Consider the following 12,018-nt stretch of genomic DNA (forward strand, 5'->3'; position numbering starts at 1 on the left):
ATTCCTTGTTTTACCTTTGCCTAAAGGCATCAAGGCAAACTAAAGACAACAATCTCCATTCTCTCCACAGCGTGGCACTAAGTGTTACTGTGGCTGTTACTGTGGCACTAAATGCAATATGAACTGTATGTGAGCAAAGTTGTACCCATTGCCCTGAAGAGTAGAAACCCAATGCCTCCACAAGGTGGTGCTGAACCCATGGTGATGGACCTTGCCGTGCTATGTTTATCTGTGTTAGCATGGGCTTCAGAAGCAGAGCATTGGTGGTGTAGAGGTTTGCACATGACTTGAAAATAAAGCCACCTGGAAACTGGGTTCACAAATCTAGTTAAATGACTTGTTTTTCAATATTATCTTTGAAGAACTAAAATGGCCTCTCTTTACCCCCAGTTAAAACAGAAACACAATAATATTCTGTTCAGGTGAACAAAGTATCATATTCTATTTTATGTTATTGAGAAGACTATTGTTTATCTTTTTAGTACTGTACGTAGTTTTTTCTTCAGTGTTCAACAATTAAAACACAGTTCTGGAATTAACTATTCCCTATTGTGATATTGGCATGGCAACAAGAGGTAGACACAGGAAATGTGTTTTGAAAAACTTTATTCAAGTTAAGGGGTTGAAATGAATGCCTAACTTGACCTATTCTATATGGGAGTAGTCTTACAGTCTCACCACGAGTTTGGTGGTAACCCTTCAATGCTGCGGTAATGCTATTACTGCTGCATTTAAGGGTCCACCAAATCAAGGTTTTGGCTGCATTTACCCCCAGCTATAAGCTATAGTAATACCGCCGGGATACCTCCCAGCTCGTTATGAGGCCTTTAGTCTTTTCCAAACTGGTTTTAGAAAATCTTATAGCACAATTACAAATATTAGTGCATTACAATTTCTTAACACATAATATGTAAGCAAGAAGGGACTAAACTTATTCTGTTGTTTTGTGGACTTCTCAAAGGCCTTCGACAATGTTTCAAAAACTAAACTCTGGGCTAAGCTGAAAGAATGGGGGATTGATTGCACCCTGCTATATTACATCCAGCGATTATACTCCCACACCGCCATATCTATACGGCTCAGCTCAGAAGGTCATTGCTCAGACTTTTGCCAAACAAATAGCGGCCTGAAGCCGGGCTGTGTGTTAGGCCCCATCTTGTATAATGCCTACACTGCGGATTTAGAGCAAAATCTGTGTCAGCCTCACACCTTTCCTCCACAGATGAATGGCCTTACAGCCATTAGTTTGTCGTATGCCGGTGACATAATCATTTTTGACAAAACTTCAATTGGCCTGCAACGTTCATTGGTGGCATTAGGATATTATGCAAAAGAAAATGATATGAGAATAAATACCTCAAAAACAAAGACGATGTGCCCCGGTAAGGACCCTAATACTAATAAACATTTCACATGGAGCATCGATAATGCTGTGTTGGAAGAAACAAAGGAAATCATACATCTGGGTTTTCCGATTAAAAATTGGCCGACATCTATCTACTATGAGTCCCTCATAACAGAAATAAATTGGAAAAAATGGCTAGTGATTGCAAAGTATGTTGAGCACCGTGGGGGACATAACATTGCAGGTTTTGTGGAGATTTACAGATTGAGTATTATTGCTTCAATTTTATACTCATTGGAAGTACTTCAGGGATCACAAGTAGGATGGCTAGGAAAGCTAGAGGCAAGACTATTATGCTCTATAATCAACCTCCCTAAAACGGTACCAATCGAGGCATTAAGACTTCTTTATGGCCTGTCTTCACAGTACATATGGAGAGTTTTGCTCTTTGTGGAATTGTGCAAACCCTACAGAAATTCTAATCTGCTGTTACAATGTATGGGAGAACGACTGGGCATAGCGGGAAATAATCCTTTCAAGAGGACTTGGAACTTTTTACTGTAAATCTTTTGAACAAGTTGGGTCTTGAATTAAGTATTTGCGATCAAAGTCCAGATTATGAAAGGATAATTAAACGCCAAACACAGCAGTACGATCTTGCCTCACATATAGAAAAGCTGCACAGTCTGAAAAGATTAAGACAATTTTCCTATCAGAGTTTTCGGGGGAACACAATGAGCAGCTATCTAACTAAAGCTTGTAATGTTAAATTGAAGCGATTCACCTTGTACCCTCGCTTAATATTCTACCTACTAATAAATACCTGCGTACCTGGCGTGAGGTATTGCCGCAAGATCTTCAATGTAGGCTTTGCCAATCAGACATTGAAATGAGTCGACATGTCCTTACTGCTTGTCCTGTTTTGACAGAGAGTTATCGGAGTTCTTATGGGGGCTATGTTAGCTGAATTAATAGTACCAATATTGGTCATCCGTGCCATCATTGTGCCCAATCATTCGTGATTACTGCTGCTGCTTTTTCAATTTGGAACAATGCAATTAAGAAAATTGAGTCTATGAGAAAATTACATTTTATATTTTATATAGTTATGTGGATTAAGTTTGTTTTTATTAATTCTTGTTTTTATGGTTGTAATTGTTGCTGTCATTTTGATTAAGATATGTGCTTAATGTTTTGTAATTAAACAAAATGCACAGTAAAAAAAAAAATGCTAATAATATGGGAGTAGTCTCAACCATAAAAGAAAAAGAATAATAGTGCAAAGTCTGTCAGTCAAAATCAAAAGAATGTCTGTGTCTAACTTATGTTTGCCCTCACTTTCTAGAAAGATACTGTGTAGGGGTTTTGAACATAAAAAAGGGTGCATCAAATAATATCAGGATAGCACTGCAGCTGTTCTACAGCTTTCCTCTCAATGTTCATCATACAGTATTGGAACAGTCACACAGCTCCCTCCCCTAAGCTTGAATGACTTGGGATCAAAATACGTTCCATAGATTCAGCACAGTGCTCATCAAAAATTTCCTTTCAGGCCTCTCCGGGCTTTCATTATCCCCAGATTCAAAGGCCCGCTTTAATACTGTTTGTCTACCAGTTCAAAGTTCACTTTACAACATTTCTCAAATCCTTTTTTTATTTCGTTTTCTTAAAAATTCAACTTTTAGTTTTCATTCAAAATCTTTGTTTAAAAATCTTACAGTTCATCGGCTCTTTATCTACATTTATTATAGCACTTGTTACTTACTAAATCCATCTGATGTTATGTTATCTAATCAACAATAGTGTTGGTGTAGACATGAGTGGCGATCAGCCATCCTTCAAAATCAGGTCCATATAATCAATTACGGCACAGCCCAGCCTTACATTTTGCCCTGACAGCAGCCAAGACCAACGTTCACTCATGTTCCCATTCTCAGGAGCAAAGTTAAACAGAATTTTAGTTCTTTGAACGGAAAGACCCTGGCATTGAATGATCAAACGTCTCAAGGATTCAACTGCAAATTGACAAAAGTAACATCTATTGTCGTGAGTTAAAGTATCACGTTTTAGGGAGAGTATCTCTTTTGTCGGATGTAAGTTTAACAGAAGCCTCACAAACTGATTCTGGTGATATCGAGATAGGGCTAATGGTGCATTTAAATTGTGATCTTTTTTTCGATTGTCCGAATCGAGTCTTGATATTTTTATCTTTTCTTTATAGCACATGGGTTGAACATCAGAGTATCTGGCCTGATATTGGCATCATCCAATATTGTCTATACCTTCTTCATCCATAACGACAGTAGCCCTGAAGAGTCGTTCTTACTATTTGGAGCTTAGATCTGGTAGGGAAGTACAGTTCGACTTAAGTGCATTTTCCTGAAAGTTGCTACCGATTTCCAAATTACAGCAAACAGAAGGGAATCTAAGCCCAATTCGAAACGTATTGCCGCTATTGATACATTGCAAGGAAGTTTCCAAATTTTTCACCAAAAGTGGCCCTCCAGGTAGTCCCAAAAGTCGTGACTTATGTTAAAACCTGCCTCGGCACCAAGGTAATTGTTGCAACAACTTTTTGTATGTAGAACAATAAAACTGGCTTTAGAGTGAATTTACCATACATTCTATGCAACTTTACTCCTTGTAATGCTAGGGTACTCATACAAGTTTTTAGGTCCTGGATCCAGTCCCATTCACAAATGGAGCTATTAAATAATATACCTAAATAAGGAATACATTATAACTTTTCAAGTTTTTAGTTGGCTACAAGCCAAGTGAAATGTGTGCCTTTTTTGCCAAATTTCAAACATAGGGTCAAGACTTTGGATTTAGTGACATTAATGGCAAGGTTATTCAGCAACAGATATTCATGGGGCCTAGTCAGGAGTCTGCAGACCAATCTGTGTCGAGTCTATGAGGACAAGGTCGTCGGCGTATGTCATCCAGCTGATTTGATTGCCGTTAATATGCGGAGGAAAAGAGTTTGTGTTCCGTAGAATTATGTATGCAAGATCCCACCTAGCCTTCCGCAGAGCACTCAAAGCACAACTCTTCATCTAACTAATCAACTGTTTTCTTATCTCTACTAAAATATGTGATGAATACTGTACCTGTAACTAAGAGAACTCTCAGTCACATATAACCCTGCCTACTGAAAATGCTTATAAAATTATTGTAACAAGCACCACGATGCCTGCAGGCTGCATTTGGTTGAAATCTTTAATCCAATTTCGATATTGTTGATGTTGCCTTTTGATAGCGAACAGGTTGGATGATGTTAGTAACTTTTTGAGACTATTGATCTCTAAGTTCAGTTTCTTCTTTGCATCATTCACTTTTAGACTGAAAGGATGTACATTTTCAAGATAGTCTGCTTTTAACCCACTTTTCCGCGACTTGTGTTGCTACTACTTTGGAATTGCTGCAATTATATACTACCCAATGAAACCCCCACTTTTGCTATTTTTGCATCAATATCCCTACAGTTACGTTTAGAAAACGGGGGCTTTTGGCGAACCCCCAATTAAAAAAAAAATATTTGGGAATGTTTGGGGTATTTTAAAGGATGGAAAACAGGGGTTTAAGGGGAACACCCCAATTAAAAAAAAAATAGTAATAATTTGGTGAATTCGATATACACATTTTCGATGAAACATCTTTCACTGAAACATTTTTCGGTGAAAAGACATGCAACCGTTCAAGTGTTGACACAGCAATTTTTGCAGCTGTCACTCATGCTCTGCACGGAGCAACTGACCGCAGAAGACTAGGTTACACACCGCGGGGCAACATGAAACAACAGACACAGGTCTGTAACAGCATTCTGCAGTGTTCACAGCATTTGATGCGCTGCATTTTATTTTCCGGTATCAGACTTCAGGAAACCAATGAACACTCTCTCAAAACTCCCGCAACGCTCCCTTGTCCAGTTAAGTGTTTTGTGTGAAGCCGCTGCTTCCCACAGCAATGAAAGTGGTGAAAAGACTGGTAGAGAGGCTGGATACAAGGACACAAGGAACACTCTCTTAGCACTCCGCCAGCAGAAGAAAAGCTTGTGATCTCATTTTATCAGGAAGTGAAACTAAAAGCTGGAACAGCAATCAGGCTTTGACACAGACAACTTCATTCTCATCTCTCCATTGGACCTTTTGTGGTTCTGCATTATTTAACTTATCTGCTAGCCTGGTGGTATTATCAGAGAAGTTAGGAATGTAGTGACAATAGCACCCCATCAATACTAGAAAAGACCTTAAACCCATTTTGGTTTGGAATGTTGTTGTTTCAAGGACTGCTCGTATTATTTCCTGTTGGGTTGTACACTGATGTTTCCTATGAAAAATCCCAGATATTTTACAGCGGGTTGTGCAAACGTGCACTTTTTCAGATTGGCAGTCAGTCCAGCCTGTCATAAGGCCCTTATGTTAGTATACTGTTAGGGATAACTCCCAGGCAAGCAGGGCGGGTTGCTAGGAGTTGATAGGAGTGGATATCAAAATCATGGAAGGCCTAACTCCTTCCCAATCCCAAAAGGAACGCAAGTCCAGAAGGAACGCAAGTCCAGACAAGTAGCAAGTTCAACTGAGGTTTATTACAACCAACAAACCACAGGGATCAAATGCACTGATTCAATTCCAGTTCAAAGCTCAACGAACTCTGGCTCGCAGGCCAGTTTTGATAGCCTGTTTTGTGAGACGATTATGGCCTACTATGATTTGCTAAGCCGTGGCCTGGATTTCATTGTGAGTGTGTCTTCCATACAACATCCATAGGTTAGTGAATCATGGTTCTGTCAGGTCACGTGGGTGCTCCTGCGATTCCATGGGGTTAGTTGCATGTCAGCATCTGCAAGCCTGCAAACGTGATCTTCTTGCTTCTGGTGTTTCTGTGTTTCTGTGTTTCTGCGATAAGCTAGTGGCAACATAATAAACATGCAGACTGTATGTAAATGTCACCATCATCTATCTCATAGAACTGTACGCGTGTGTTTTTCATGTATTTTGGTGTGTGTTTCCCAAGTGTGCGGATTGCTCGTGTACTTCATCTCTGATGCTGCTAGGTCGTTTAGTATCTAACGACTTGAGGCATGGCTTCTCAGCACTTTAGTCGAGTCTGTCCATATAGCTGTCTTTGGTTCCAGCTTGCGCATCTACATCCACCCTTGGTAGTGTTCATATGGCTCCAGGGCTGCAGGGACGGCTGAGAGGATACCTCTCATGGTACTTGTCCATCATGAGTGCAGTGGGGGTTGGCATGAGCTTGCTCAATCAGCAGCCATATTGTCTTTGGTTTTTCTTTCAGTTGGGGTGTCTCTCAGGGACAGGGGGAATAGTTCAATCTCCTCTCTTCAGTCCCCCCTCTGGTCGACTTGTCGACCACACCACCAACATCTCCTTTAACATCCATCAACCACCAGACCTTTGTTAGTCCTGCAAGATTTCCATAGTACTTGACATGATCTTCAAATGACCAGTACATGTAAACATTTCCACCTATGGGCTTGCACTACACCCATTTCCCTACGCATTTCTTTGGGTTGTGTGGGTTGTCTACCTTTATTCCTGTCCGACACAGGTCAGATTCTGTTATCTTCTGTCTTAGTCTTTCTCTTTCCTTTAAAATATCATCCATTGCTTTTCCTGTCTCCATTTCCATCAGGACTTGCTTCCCTATCACTTATGCTGTCTTTTTGCACCTGCCATAACATATCTTGATCCCACACGGAAGGTGCTGGAGCCAGTGCTAGGGCTCCAACTATCACCTTCAGCCCATCCGCCAGCCAGGACGGCATCCACGGCCAGAGATATGTGAACCAGCTCTTGTCTTTTCCTGTTCCTTTCGACTCTTCTTCCATCTTTGCGTGCATCTGTGCCAATTGGGTAACTGCATCTGAGAGGGTAAAATAAAGCAATGGACCTAGATATATGTGAGGCTGGAGACAATACTTCAACAGTTGCAACAGTTACGACAATACTTCTTGTCAATACAACAATATATATGTTTATTTATTTTTATATTACCTCCTATTTCAAAACTTAAATACAAACATATTTCCACAACATATCTTGTAAAACACCAGTGTTTTTTCTCTCATACAGCCATTCATACATGTTAGGGAGAATTCTCATCTATGGCTAATTTCCCTCTCCTAGTGAGTCCACCAGCAGCTTTGCTGGACTTCTCGAGTTTATTTTTCTCCACTTGGTAAGAGTGAGAGCTTTTCCTCCATTCTTACCTGTGTTTTGCTATGTGTTTCCATCTGTTTTTTTTATTATGAAATCTGAAGCACACCACTTCAGCAGCCTCCTTCTTTTTTGTGTGTCACACAGCACCTTCAGTGCCGTGGCTCAGGGTTGTCTTTAAGACTTCCCTCGACTCCATTTCTGAGGCAACTACTGTTCCCCAGAAAATTTTAAAGTTACCATTAACTTTACTTAGTCAATCTACCACAGATCCAGTGCAACCCATCTTCCATGGAGTACTGGAAAGTGTTAAATCGTATCCCTTTTTATCTGTACCTCCCAGAGCATTGTTTTGCTCTTTTAACAATTAGACTTGGCTGGTGGCAGTGGTATCTACCCTAACTTTTATACCACGATTATATTAGATAAACGTGGTACTCTTCTTGGCTATTATATTAGCCTCGAACATAAACCCACTTGACCAAATCATCTTTCTTTTGGCTCCGGTTGGGTTTATTCGCCATTTCTTTTTGTTAAAGTCCTTCTTGTGTCTTACTTTGCACGGCAAACTAGGTTCACCTTCTTTGTTCACCATCTTTTGTCAGGTTTCTGTTCAGAAGCCCTCCACCAGACGCCTGGGTGTCTATGTGGGCTGAATGTGAGGGAGGGGTGTAGTCACCCCATGCACAGGGTATCCTAGGAAACCCAAGTCACAATTTTTCATGATTGGCCAGGGTAGTTGTCCAGGCTGTACAACCCCCCTGCTGGGTGATTGACAGCCAGGCTGTGTGAATGGGGGTTTTTCGCATAAAAGGCAGGTCTCTTGGGCTAGAAGTCAGAGAGTCGCCACTGGAACTACAAGGAACCGAATAGAAGTGGAGAGAACGGCGGCTGCTGAAACTACCCCGTCCCGGTGAAGTCCTGCTTCAGTCCTGAGCTATCTCCCCTTCAATGACTTAGAGAAGATCCAGTCCGGAGTCTTCTTCCCTTGAGCTTGGTGGGATAACCAGCTCATCTTCTACAGCCAGAGGATCCTCTTCCCTGGTCGAAATCGCTGCACACTGCTGTGGTGGTCCGGATAGCTACCTGAAGAGCCTCTCCTGTGTTTTTAAGGAGCGCACCTTTTATTCCTTGTCGCTGCTGCCGGCTTCATCCCTGTGTGGTGCAGACCCCCTTCAGACGTCCTCCTTCACAACGAAGCTCCAGGAATCATGGGTCTGCGGGAAACCAACAGGAACAACTGCCAGGGCACCAGCTGCACCACTGGAACAAGGTACTGTGTTCTGTCGAGGAAACTGGGTGAATCCCTTTTTCTTCATTTCCAAGGCTTGCCCGTGTCTTCCCTCCTTCTTATAACTTTTTCTTACGAACATTGACAATATTGAAGTACTTTTGGCTACGTTGAATCGTGAACTGTTTGACCCTGTGATCTTCGGCAACTGGCCCTGGTGTCTTTCGTCCCTGGCTCCGGCCCATTGACTTTTGAACTCCTGTCTTTGAGCGTTTCTTGATTCTGCCTGCCTAACCAAAATATTGCCTGTGATTTTTGTCTCCAACTCCCTCTGGGTATCTCAAGTGCTAAGTGTGTTTTTTGCCCCGGTAGCATTTCTTGTCACAGATACGCGTTTGTTTAGTAGACCAAACTGTCAAAAAGTGATCGCAATCGTATTTGCGGTAACGTGTTTTGTTCGTAACACCGGTTCATTCAAACACAGGGTACTTACCTTGAGACTAATTGTACAATGTGAATTGGTTAGTTGTGGTATATTTAACGTGTGTTTTTTATTTGAGTTTAATAGAAGTGCTGTGTTTGTAATGAATGGTTAAAAAATAAATGTACTTATATTTTTTACCTGAAACCTTGAGTCAGCGTTTGCTTGAGTCACAGTAATTGTGGTCCCTTTGTGTAATTTCTGCTACTGCTCATATACTCTTGAGATACGCCTGGCTGCTCCGCCACTGCTACCACTCTGACATAGTAGTACAGGCTTGTACCAAAGGTAAAACTTGTATTGCCACCTGTAGTCTTAATTGTGTGTAGTGGTCCCTAAGGGCACTGCACAGGATTCTGCCTAACAATACACAAAAACAAATATATTCTATAAATGAAAACACAAACGACAGCTGTGTGATCTCTGTTCTCACACTAGAACATAAACAACACTCCTAAATAAATAACTGTTTTTGCATTATATCCAGATGTATAATCAGATGTTCAAAGAGTGGATCTCCCTTCCTCTCTCTAGGATCTACATATGTTTCGGTCGATCATGGACCATCCTGCGTCCTCTTAGTAATTCGACCTTGTTCAGGATCTGGGGACCTCTCTTCAGGGTTCCTCATACAACAGGACAAAAGGTGTCTTCTGTGGAGTTTGTTCTAAAGGTAAATACATATAACACCCTACTAGACTCCAGCCTCAGTATTCATATTTGACACAATTCATTAGTGTGTATCTTTCTTAAGAAAAATGCCAATCGTTTTTTTTTTATATTGCCTATCTATTTTTGAAATAGAATTTTTGGGCCAAACATTCCTTTAACTGCAGATACCCATCACTACTCACCTCTAACCAAGAAAACGTGTCAGGGGTAGTATTGATGCTCGGACTCAATCCTTCAGAAAATATAGAACGGAAGATGTAAACGTATCCGTCCTTCTTTTTATTTTTAGTTTATTTTAATGGCAGCACCGCAGGGTTTGCTCTTACATGTATCTTCACTGATCTTGAGTGGATGTGATTCATGTAGATGGTTGCTTCACTGTCTCTAAACTCCCTTGCTGCCAGATACTTATCCGTTATCTTCATCGTTGGCAGGTGCAACAGGAACTTGCTATTTTTGCACAAACTCATTCTTCTATTGGCATGAAGAGATCCAGAACATATCTATTCTGGAGCGCCACCAACCTTATTGCTCTGAACTCTTCTTTGATTGCGTTGAACCCATTTACTGTCCAGTTTATGGTTACCATCAACTCCCAGGGAGCGATCTGCAACCATTTGGCGTCTGCATAGGGCGTTTGCATAGGTATGTACTCTGGATATTAGTGGTGCAAAGAACATTTGTGCTCTGCTGAACAGTCTGTGGGATGTGTGTACTTTATCCAGTGATGCTTCTGATATTCCCCATAGGTAATTCCACTCTCTTCTCACATTGCTGAGGGTTTTCTGCTAGGGGGCATTGCTTGTTTAGACCGATGACATATCTTGCAGCAACCTTTTCTTCCTCTTGTTGTTTTCCATTTTCGGGAATTCATCGAGCTTAAAGTCCTTCCTTGGTTGCAGTAAAGAAGGCATGTTGATGTGTGCTAAAGAACACACTCCTCCCCAGTTCGATGACACTGAAAGTGAGCGTCCCCCAAAAAGGCAGTTAACCCTCTTCAATGAGAGGCAATAATGGACACACCCCTGGAGGGAATGAGACCAAGACCAAGTGTGGTTGAAAGTAAAAGTCTTTTTATCTAAATCAATGTAGGGCATGCAAAGGACTCTGCAAACTCCGAGAGCGCTCTGTCTGACAATAGCAAAGACAGTCATTTATATTACAAATACACGTCATGCATGAGCTAAACTATAGGTGCCACATAGTCTTGGGGATTGGATGGTGACATCTAGCTACTATGTTAACTACAGGCGCAGTGTTCCATGATTGGCGGGGATCCACGTGGTGGCATCACGGAGTGCTTGGGTCTGCTGGGCTCGTTGTGGTGGAGTTCCAGGGCAAAGGCTGTCAGCGGAGATTCACCACTTTGGTCCTTGAAACTTGTCCTTGTGGCCAATCATACACATTCATCACACTCATCTATACCAACCTGTTATGTAAATCCTTTAACAGATCAATCTTATACCAATCTTATACCAGGGTGGGGACACAGGAAAACAGAATGCAATACAATGCTTCCTTCATACATCATCGTAAAGTTGTCATTAACAAAGGGTCCAGTCTCATGGGTCCAGGTGTCTTATCAGGGGGCACGGGTCAGACTGCCTTCATCATTTTATCCTGTTAGATGTAGTAAATAATGGTTCTAGGGGATGTTAGTACAAGGACGAATAACTGTCTTCGTGGTCCGTTAAGTTTGGGGTGAACTAAAATACCATTGGGTCAGTGGGGGCACATAGCTGGCACCTCAAAGGCGGTGGGATTTGGGACCAGGTGGCTTGTAATTCTCTTGGCTTGACCATGGCAGTCCACAGTGATTGTATGCCGGCCTCTGACATGGGGGAGGTAAATACTTTATGCAGGTCCAGCAGGAATGCGGGGAGGTGAAGCTGTGCTGTTCTAACAGCGACAAGCCCCAGCTGGCCTTGGTGGGAGGAGGGGGAGATGGCCTTGTAACTTTATGCAAGTATCTGTTTACTGGGCTGCACAAATAGTATTTAGAAAGGACGGGTTGCTAGGGCTGGGGGGTATTAGGTAAATTGCACCTTTCTACAGTTCCCATGTGCTCACATTTACTATTTCCATAAAGTGGACGTTTTTCATTGGCACT

This window comes from Ambystoma mexicanum, chromosome 2q (assembly GCF_040938575.1).
Source record: "Ambystoma mexicanum isolate Mex_15411 chromosome 2q, UKY_AmexF1_1, whole genome shotgun sequence".
Taxonomy (NCBI): Eukaryota; Metazoa; Chordata; class Amphibia; order Caudata; family Ambystomatidae; genus Ambystoma; species Ambystoma mexicanum.